Below are 11,132 nucleotides of genomic sequence, written 5' to 3' on the forward strand. Positions count from 1 at the left end.
AATAAAATCAATTAGAAGAGGAAGAAATTAATGTGGGGGTATAGGAAAAAAGATCAGCTCTCAAAGTTGTAATAAATATTCAATATAGTTGTACTGGCAATAGATAGAAGTCTGATTTTTTTTTTCCTGTAAGCAATGCAAGAGAACAGTTACACATTTGATTTCCCATAGGTATTGGAATCAGCATGAAAGACTTTAATGTTTAGTGAAAAATGAAAATACAATGCTGAAGGCAAAGGGGATACACCATAAGGAGTTTTGTATAAGACTGATCAAAAGCAAGGCAAAAAGCATCCCTGGTGTGCAGTGATCACAGGAATTGTTACCTCTGTGAATAGACGACACAACACGCTCCATGTGTCCAAGGGCAGAGTCCTTTGCTGCAGCAGTCAGAGGGACATGTCCCAGCCCTCCCTCTCAAGCATTGCACTCACAGCTCAGAGGCTGCTCCGGGTGCTACCTGCACAAATGCCAAGCTGAGGCTTTCCTGCACAGTTAACCAGAGGTGGAAGAGGGGTTTAAATGGATCACGCTGTGGGCTTCTTGTGTCTTTTGTACTTTATAGGCTGCAAGGCATATGACACTACATCATGGTAAAGCTATGTCCCAAAATAATGGTCATTAAACATCCATAAATATGTCACCCTTGTGCATGTTGTTGTCCTGATTAATTTAAGGTGATTTACAGTGAAGATTTCCATGGGAGGCTTCACAGACTATTTAAGAGTTACTGTCTGGTTCACATACATCCTCTAGTTATATTACAGTGACACAAACTCTATTCTTGAATCCCATATTGAAGTACAAAAAAGGATATACATTTCAAGAGGTTTTGTGTTCCTCTGGGAATAGTATAAACAAATATGCTGACTTGTTACAGCAAATCCTATGTACCTATTAGGATGTTCATCTTGCACAAGGTAATAGCAAAACAACAGAGCAGGACAAGGGAATCTTTTGCATCTGTCCTGGGGAATTAAAAGGAAGGAAGAAAGAAAGAGGTTTAGTCTTCAACTTTATCTTCGTAGCAGAAAATTACAATCCATGGGGAACAAAAAGGATCACTTTGAGACAACAGCAAAGGAACCACAACTAGCTTCAAAATTCTGGGGACGAATGTGTAGATTTTCAGAAAATGACAAATGATTTATTTCTATCAGGGAAATAGCATCAGGCAGAAATAATGGGGGCAAGGCTTTGTCAGATCAGATCAGATCACTAGTCCATCAAGTTAGGACTTTGACTCCAAAAGTGATCAGCACCTGATGTCGCTAAAGAAAAGAGAAGAAAGGAAAACATTCACCATGCATCTGGCAATGCTGAAATAATTGGGAGGAGAGCTACACGCAGGTGTGCAGGTCCTGCCATGACTGACAGCACTAGAGAACAAATTAAGAAATCCAGTTTGGCTTCTGTTTTCTCAGGTGGAAATGGCGCATGAATGTTGAACACAGGGGCTGGTTCATTTGGAAAGCACAGGTCTGACTGGTAGCATCTCCTGCACTGCCTGAGTCCCTCCTTCATGACCAGAGCACCATGCCAAGCTGGGGTGCTGGCAGGGGCTTCTCCAACTTACCAACGAGGCAGGTCTCTAAAGCATTATTGATTTCCATCATAACACATGTGGTTGGAAAGAAACATCCTCTGTGCTCAATCACAAGCTGTTGCAACTACGAACTACCTGTGTTTCTTGGGTTCCCCATACCAGACACAAGCTGCTGTTTCATTTAGTCTCAGGTTCGATCCTCTTGTCAAACTCGCGTGCAACCTGGAAAGCCAGCACAAGCATATAGCTACTGATTGTATATTTGAAGGACTCCAAGGATAGGCAGCACACAGACAAATCCAAGATAATCCAACAAAAATACAGTATTTGGTGTGCTGTGTAAAACACCACTGTAATTTATGTAAGTGAGGTTGGAAAGATACCCCCTATTACTCCTAAATAAACACTTCCTACAAGGCCAGACACAATCCTGACCCAGAAATGAGGGACAGAAGGCAGAAAGAGACAGAAAAAGGGCACGTGGCCATGTAGCCCCTGACCCAGAACAAAACCATTGTACCAGAAAGAGCTAGTAGGGGCTATAATTATCTCATTTGTCTCTCTGCAGCTAAGCCTCCCAGCTTTGCAACATGCCAACTCTCCTCAAACATTTGTTAGAATGAAAAGCACAAATTCACTGGACAGGTTTTACAAAGTTAATTAGTGATTTTCTGCAATTTCCTCTCCAGCTCACATCTACGCACAGAAAAGCTCGAGGAAAAGAAACTGGAAAAAAAAAAAAAAAAAAAAAAAAAAAAAGATTCAGAATAGCACTTCCTGAAAGAAGCCACTATTGCAGTAAACTTCTGTGCACAACAGAGCTTTCTCACTGAAAACATCACTGAATCATTTTGAATGACAACCAAAATAATTTTAAAAAATAAAATCTGTTTATGAATAAATGTAGGAAACTTGATATAAATTTCTGCAAATAACATTTCAAGGTTGGTTGAAGTTGCTAATGGCTACATTTGTCCAACCTTTTAAAATTTTGCTAGAGCATCAATCACATTAGATGACCTCTTGCAGCGAGCATGCAGAAATCTCCTATAATCCTTGTCAAATCACTTTTTTCCATCACTGGCATTAACCATTTGAGGCATTTCCACTTCCCTGCTTGGCTCCCTGCCACCTTTTGCAAAATCATTTTGATACTTCATTTTGATGCATCCGTTTCCTCAGAAGTTATTTCACAGCAAAGAAAATAAAATATGACAACAAACTCCACAACTTAGTACCTTTTAAAACACATTCTTCCAACTGCAGTAACTACTTCACTCTTGGGCACTTCCAGGGAAACTGGTGACCAACTATCTTAATGCCCTGCAGTCTTGCTTCAAGCCATCAAATCTCCCAGCCAAACGTTAATTCATGCAAAATCCCTGGGCCTTGGCAATGCTGCTTAAATATAAAAATTTATTAGCACAGCACTTTATAGTGTCACTCACGGAATAAAACTTACAGATCACTCTTCCAGTTTCTTCACGGTGTCACAGAAAAGTTAGCTGGAAGAGATCTCTGGAGGTCTCAGCCCAATTTCATGCCCAGAACAGGACCATCAGTAACACAGATCCTCTCAGGCATACTTTCATCTAGCTGAGCCTTGAAACCTTCCCAGACAGACTGCCCTGCTTCTCTGGGTACCTCTCCCAGGACTGCACCACCTGCCTGGTGAGCAAAGCTCTCCTTAACACACAGCCTGAGCCTCCCAGGATGCTGATCCTTTGCTGGATCCCCTCCGTGTCCCTCTCCAGCTGTAGGCACCATCCTCCAGATGCAGCTTCAGCAGCACCAGCCCCAGAGGATAACAGCATCCCTTGCTTGGCTGATCTGGATTTCTGGATTGTAATTTACCCAGTGTCTCTCATTAACCCCAGGTCCTCTCCACTGGGGCTGGTTTGGGACAGTCAGCTCTCGGCTGGTTTCTCCATCCCAAGCACAGAGCTTTGAGCTTCCCCTTGCCAAACCTCATGGGGTTTCAATTAGGCTGCCTTCAAATTAATCCAGCTCCCCTAGGCAGCCACTCTGTCACTTGTCACATCAGACTCTCCCCCTAGTTTAGTATCATCCACAAATTGCTTTTTTTTATGCTGTTGGTTTCAGTAACACAGCTAGAGTAAAGAGACCATTTAAATGTCACCCCTGGTGTGTTTGCTCATGGTAGATAGTTTGTGTAAATTAGAGTCTCCTGCTCTCCTCGCTGTGCTGCCTGCTGACCCAGTCCCACAGCTGAATTAGGTCTGCCTTAATAGATTTTCCCCAAGTATTTCAATGTCGCAATGAAAAGCCTAATTTCATAGCACTTCCTGAAATGAAAGCATCTCAGTACTCAGCAGTCTGAATCATCTGTGGGACTGAGATACCAGTTTCCAGTGCTGTAAAACTGCTGCTGAGAGCAGCCATGGCTTCGTCCCATGGAGATGTTTCCCCAAGGAGGATGAAGCTGTCCATACATCTCTCAGTGAAAGAGTTTATTGAAAAGGGGTTACCTTTTTGGTTTCTTTGCTTGCAGACAGCAAGAGTTTCCCTGATTTCTTTCCCTTCCTCCTCGCAGGACTAGCTTTGTTTTTTCACAAAGAGATGGGAACAATTCTTCTATCTTTTCCTTTCTACCTACTATGTCTCTCTGCTGAATAAATGGTCTTCCCTCCCAAACACAGATCAACAGCTTAAACAGGCTTCTGCAATGCTCAAAACAGGAATATTACAACACTGCTCTTTGTCTTGTGAAGTCAGGTGTAACTCCCTCCTCTACTTCTGTTCTACCCCTTAAAATTCATCTCTAAGTACCTTAAAGGAAGAGCTGTTCCTAATTCAGGTCCAGCAGGGAGCATTCTCTTTTTTTAAAAAAATAAGAAAAATCAGAAACAAGTTCAAAAAAATATCACTGCTATGTTGGGAAAACCGCCAAAATGATGTGAATGATACATAAAAGATAAAACATCTAACAAAATCCTCCAGCGCTACAGCAAACAGTTCAAAGAAAAGGCGTTGGAGTCCAATTACCTGCCCACGGGGTGTAGGGGCTGAATGCTGCAGGTCAGAGAGCAGCAGAACATCAATTTTTTGGCCACCCATGGCTCCAGATGGGTGCTAATTGCAGAGAGCTCACTGTGGTGAGTTATTCATTTGCTTGTTTTATCTTGTCCTGCAATAGTGACTATGGGACCTCTCTGGCACCTGTGAGACCAGGTATATGGTGGCAGCTCTGCTCAGAGACATGTGCCAGGCATTCGGTGCCCAGGGAGACAGGCAAAAGCATTATTTTGTTTCTGAGCTGCACCAGAAAGCTGCTACCCTGATCTTCCCTGTCAAAAGGAAAGATGAAACCTCTCCCTGATTCAAACCAAGTTATAGATGTTTTTTCTTTTTCTTTCCTCTTTTTTTTTTTTTTTTTTTTTTTTTTTTAAATCATCACTCCTAACCAGTGCTGTCTACTTGGAATATCTCCCTCCTTATTGCCCTCTCTTTATTCCCCATTGCTCTAAGGACTTTGATAAAAGTTTTCCTTTCAGTAGCATCTCCCAGCTCTCTTCTGCACTGCAACATGGAATCAAGCCCAGACAGAGAACCAAAGCAAAACTTAGCTGCACGAGTCTAGAGCAAGCCATTTGACCATTTAACTGGAGTTTCACATTTAGTTGAATTTCTCTGTTGCCTACTTGTATACTGAGGCAGATTGCATCTCAGGTGAACTTGTAATGTTTCTCCCTGTCCTCCTACTCAGAAATCTAGCAGGATTTCTCTTCCAGAACCTAATACACTATAGGTTTGTAAACAGCACTTAAAATAATCCACTCCTCTGCCTGCCTGCCTTCAGCATGACCATCGTTCCTGCACACAGGCTGAGTCGAGCTCCACACAGCCATGAACCTTCTGGTGGCATTTCATAATGTCAGTGAACAGCGAGTTTCATAATTTTTACTTTTCTAGACAAGTTCTGTATTTATCCTTTTTTTTTTTTTTTTTTTTTTTTTTTTTTTTTTTTTTTTTTTTGTCTAATCCCACAGATTAAAAATGGGGCCCGCTCAGGCAGGTGATTAGTTTTATTTCAGTCCATATGACTCGTTGGCGTGCTTTAGGTCAGACACATGTATAAAGCTTGGTGAATTGGGGCCATTAACCCCAGAGTTGTTTCTCTGATTTTTCCCATTTTCCTTGCCATGGCTTTGACATGTATGCAGTTCTTTTCTTCATTTCATCTCTGATCATCAAACTTCTGTAAAGAAAGGTCAGTGACATTTTGTAGTGTTTCCCAGCAACGACATCTCAGACCCCATCAACCTTGCATTAAAATGCTCGTTTAGTAACAAACAGGCTATTTGCCCCCTGTCTTTGAGTAAATCTAACATAAAGTATTTCTACTGACATGTATAAAAATGAGCAGAGTCCAAAATCTCTCACATTTCTGTCTTTGTCCTCCCTCAGCATTACTGATTGAATGTCCCCTATTTTGAGCGAAAGCTGAAATATGGATTTTCTTTTCATCATCACCACTTGCACAGCTGCATCAGTCATTAAGCTGTCCTAAAGATCTGTTACCCAGGAACTAGATGCCAGGTATATATCGTATCCTGAGGTGAGTTGTGGCAAGGCATAAATTGATCATGTGGTTCACACTTTTGAAACCCAAATGAAAGAACATCAATTGTCATCAACTCCAGGGATATAAATAGAAAAGACCAAATCAATTCTAGCCTAAATGTGTTGTGGAATGAAAAGTTAAAATGAAAAGAAAAAAAAAAAAAAAAAAAGCCAAACAAACAAACCACTGGTTAGTTTGATCAGAGGCAGAAAATTATACTTTTGAATGTAGAACAGAAAATGGAGAGAAATTTCTTCAGTCAGCCAATTCATTCTCCAAACTTTTGAGACAAATGCATCCTAAAATTACAGCCTCAGACACATTAGTGTCCACGATAAACTATGTTTTTAATCCTATCATCTCTATGGAAAAGTCATTCCAGAACTACAAATATCTGCAGGTTATCAGCTTCCTTCAAACATCCAGGTAAAATTTTACCCATGGTCCTTTTAAAGTACTTCTGCTAGGATAGCTGTTTATCTTATATATCTTCTTGTGTTCATGATGTAGTTACAGTCCTTTATATAACTGTTTCTGTATAATCTCATTCCCCCCTAACGTACAGTTTTCTGAGTTAAAGCAGCAGAATTATTGATATTTCTTTTTACTAAGGTACATTTCTCCATCATTTCAAGTTTGGGTTCATCCTTCTTGAATATTTGTGAATAGGCCTGTATGTTACCTTTCTAAATGAGATCTTACAGCACCATATAATTCCCAGTTTCTACTGGTAATACCTTGTGAGATACTGTCATATGCCATTTTCTTCTCACTATCATCTTGAAGGCCCACAGCCATCCTACAATCAATGAATACAAACAGGTCCTTATTCTTCTCTATTACTTCTGTGTGACAACTTGCAAGCCTGCAGCAGAAACTCTTGTTATTCATTCCCAAGTAAATGATACTGCACTTTGTAGAACTGGATTTCATTCAACTGCTGTTGCTCCACTCCTTGCTGTCACCCAGTTCCTCCCCCATGTTACCTTGTCCTCCCCCTTCCTGACACTCCTCCTTGCTCAATGTCATCTGCAAGTTTCACCCACACCATCTCACCTTTTGTGCTAGGAACAGTAATTTAAATTTAAATGCTCTTGATCGAAAGATTGGTCTTTGTAGAATTCCAATAATAACACCCCTCCTGTTGTCTGCGCCAAAGACGCTGCTATTTCTCTTCTGTGCAGAACCTTATCTCCTATATGACTTGTGTACTAATCACAAACTTCTCTGTGTGATACAAATGTTCACTGAAGTCTAGACACATTAAGAATGTTATCATTATGTCTAAAAAAAAATCTATAAAAGAAAATAAGTTATAGAACTCTTATATGTACTAAATCCCTGTTTTCACTTCGTTCTCTTGATCTCCACTATTCCTGTGAAAAAGTTGAACTCTTTCTGACTATCATTGTCACACTAGAAAGTTTGTATACACTCAACCTCACTTTTTCCCCTTTTTAATGTATAAGGTTTGTCATTTGACGAGTGTATATCATTACCTTTATTAGGTTTATACCAGACCTGCAAGTCCACGTGCCAGCTTTGTCTGAATTCTGAGCTGGAAACTAATTAGTCTTCTAATTGAATTCTTTTAATCTTCTAGACCTGTGCTTGCATATCTGATTAATTTTTTATATAGAAGTATAGCAAATACCATTTGTATTTAAGAAGAGGAGTGAGAGCTCTCACCATTTTCACATGCTACATCAATAGTACAGGTCTTATTGTATGAAGTCCAGAGCAGGATTCAGTTGTCTAAATAACTGCCTCAGATGTAGACATCTGAGATACTCTAGGGTGTTTTGGAAAGCACAGGATTGGCAGATGTGACACAGCACCTACAGAAAACCTTGGCTCTTCTGGAACAGTTGCTGCAGGGCACCTGGGATACCCTGAAACATCTGTGATTGTGGGAGTACCCAACTGAAACTCAGCCTCAATCGAATTTACCCAGACTTGGGGAGGTAAAATGAAGACTGGAGGTTGTAACAAAGCTGTGTTGAATTAAATCAGCCTAGAAATAGGGTTGTGAGCTTAAACTGGCAAGATGGTGACACCATGTTTATAAAGGGTTACTTTGGAGAAGACAGGCTTCAAACTAGCTTTGGGTGATTTGACCCTATGTTAATCTCTTCCAAGCTTAAAAAATGGTGATCAGTTGCCTCTTGTTTAGAAAATATATAGGAAAATAGGGAAAAAAAAAAAAAAAAAGAGAGAGAGAGAGAAAGAAAAAAAGAAAGGAAAAAAAAAAAAAGGTTGCCTCTTGTTTCCTATATTAGGGCAAGAAAATGCTAGTCTGAATACTCATGATATTAGCAGATATCAAGATTGGACTTCAGAGGTCCAGTTACTCCATCATCGAGAAGGAAATCTCTTGCATACACAGATGGACAGGAATATTCAGACTTTCTTTCTGATTCTGGCCAACATCACCAGGAGAACACAGATCAGAGTTCATAGCAGAGTTTCAACAGATTTATGCCTAGGAGAAAAATCTCCCCTTGCTTGTTCCATCCTGTACTTTCAGAGCTGTTGGGATGATTTATTCATTTGGATTTGGCATTTGCTGGAGCCCTGGGACAGATAATCTGATGCTCACCTGGTCATAGCCACCATTAGGAGTTAGTTCCTTTCCATTGCAGGGGCCTCAGATATTTGTGAAACTTCCATTTCTTGTGTTCTCAGCTGCAATTTCCCGACATTTTTTTTTTTTTTTTTTGCCTGAGGAGATGAATGCTTCAGTTCAAAGTCACTGGGGAGAATCTAGGTTGGATGCAATGGCTTGCAATTCACAAGAAGTTAGATTAGATGATCTAATCACCCCTCCTGTCATGAAACTATACAAAAACAACATAAAATGGACTTGGCTATATGACTGTGAACAAAAAGAAATACTTCTCATTCAATAACAGGTAATGATTTTGACATGGTCTCTGAACTCTGGGCTTTGCAGATGCCACAAGCTTAACAACCTGAGAAAGTTTTAATCTCTGATTCCAGCTTTTATCTGTGGAGGTGGAAGGGAAGGAAACATTAAGTGCAAAATTGCCAGAAAAGGACTGCTTGAATCAACAACTTTTAGCTCTTACACTATGATTGTAATTGATTTCAAGTCACAGTTTAACAGGGAAGAAACACCATCTCACTACCAAACCATCACCTAACCTTGGACTTTGCATAAAGTTTGGAGAAGTCTCTCCTATGAGTTTTCTAGTACTGGGCTCTTCAGTGGAGGAAAAATCATAAAACAAAGATAACTACTTGGTTTAATGACAACTGTACAGCAAGGGGAGATTATTAATTGCAGCAGATATTACAAATATGCAATTTCAACAGTACTTGTAACAATAAATGAAATGGTAACATAATTACTCTAGCTTTTCCATTATTTCAATTAATTTTGCTTTCATGTTCACTGATGCTATTGTCACACTGCAGTACTATGCTTTGAACATTTTCCTGCCCTGCTCCAGGAGGTCTGCTGGGGTAATATCTCCAGCATAGAAGTCGAAACCCACTAAATTAATTGCTCCTTTCATCCTTTAATTAGAACTATGCTAATTTCCTTCTACATCATTATTATATAAAAAGCCACGCCTCCAGCTCCACATTGCTCTTGTGCATTGATGTGGGAGACTGAAATCAAAAGAACCCAAGAACAAGGGGTGCATCACAGTTAGCAATGAAACTCTTACTAGACTTTGTCCTTGCCAACAGAGGATTTTTCTCTATGGTGTTAACCAGCACAATTTCCTGGTAATTCCACAAATTTATGTGTAATCCCTGTCCATTGGGATCTTAGACCTACAGTTAATAAACTTCAGGAGTGGAGAGTTCTTCCTCCACTGACCCTACATCATTGGATGCTATAAGAGATTTCTACCTAAAGCAACAAAAAAGAAAAAAGAAGAAAAAAAAAAAAAAAAAGAGGTGCATGATATCAATCCTTCTTTCAAATAGTTAATTTCTGATATTTATTATTATAATAAGTCCTAACAGAAGATTTTCAAAATTCAGGTTTGTTGCTATACAAATATATCATTGTCAGGTTGCCAAGCAGTTTATTTTGATACTTGGTTTGGTGGTTTCTTTTCATTTGTCCTAAAGTTGAAATGGTTACTTTAACATCAAGCCTACCTCTAATTTTCATAGAATCATAGAATCATAGAATATCCTGAGTTGGAAGGGACCCTTAAGGATCATCAAGTCCAACTCTTGACACCGCACAGGTCTACCCAAAAGTTCAGACCATGTGCCTAAGTTCACAGTCCAATCTCTTCTTAAATTCAGACAGGCTCGGTGCAGTGACCACTTCCCTGGGGAGCCTGTTCCAGTGTGCAACCACCCTCTCTGTGAAGAACCCCCTCCTGACGTCCAGCCTAAATTTCCCCTGCCTCAGCTTAACCCCGTTCCCGCGGGTCCTGTCACTGGTGTTAATGGAGAAAAGGTCTCCTGCCTCTTGACAACCCCTTACGAGGAAGTTGTAGACTGTGATGAGGTCTCCCCTCAGCCTCCTCTTCTCCAGGCTGAACAGGCCCAGTGACCTCAGCCGTTCCTCATACGTCTTCCCCTCCAGGCCTTTCACCATCTTCGTAGCCCTCCTCTGGACACTTTCCAACAGTTTCATGTCCTTTTTATACTGTGGTGCCCAGAACTGCACACAGTACTCGAGATGAGGCCGCACCAGCGCAGAGTAGAGCGGGACAATCACCTCCCTTGACCTACTAGCGATGCCGTGCTTGATGCACCCCAGGATACGATTGGCCCTCCTGGCTGCCAGGGCACACTGCTGGCTCATATTCAACTTGCTGTCTACCACGACCCCCAGATCCCTCTCTTCTAGGCTGCTCTCCAGTGTCTCATCGCCCAGTCTGTACATGCAGCCAGGGTTTCCCCGTCCCAGGTGCAGGACCCGGCACTTGCTCTTATTGAACTTCATGCGGTTGGTGATCGCCCAATTTTGCAAAACATGGGAGGCTATTCAGGAAGTAAAGCTGCCTG

The 11,132-nt window shown here is 40.9% G+C and overlaps 1 long non-coding RNA gene across 1 annotated transcript; it reads right to left on the reverse strand.

The window, feature by feature from the left end:
* Positions 1-1,121: 1,121 nt before the first annotated feature.
* Positions 1,122-3,651, reverse strand: LOC311436276. The gene is made up of 2 exons (XR_014692715.1): positions 3,009-3,651; positions 1,122-1,768 (listed from the first exon to the last, which is right to left on the reverse strand). It is a non-coding gene; the product is annotated as an uncharacterized lncRNA (long non-coding RNA).
* Positions 3,652-11,132: the final 7,481 nt, after the last annotated feature.

Source organism: Aythya ferina (assembly GCF_964211825.1).
Source record: "Aythya ferina genome assembly, chromosome: 4".
Lineage (NCBI taxonomy): Eukaryota > Metazoa > Chordata > Aves > Anseriformes > Anatidae > Aythya > Aythya ferina.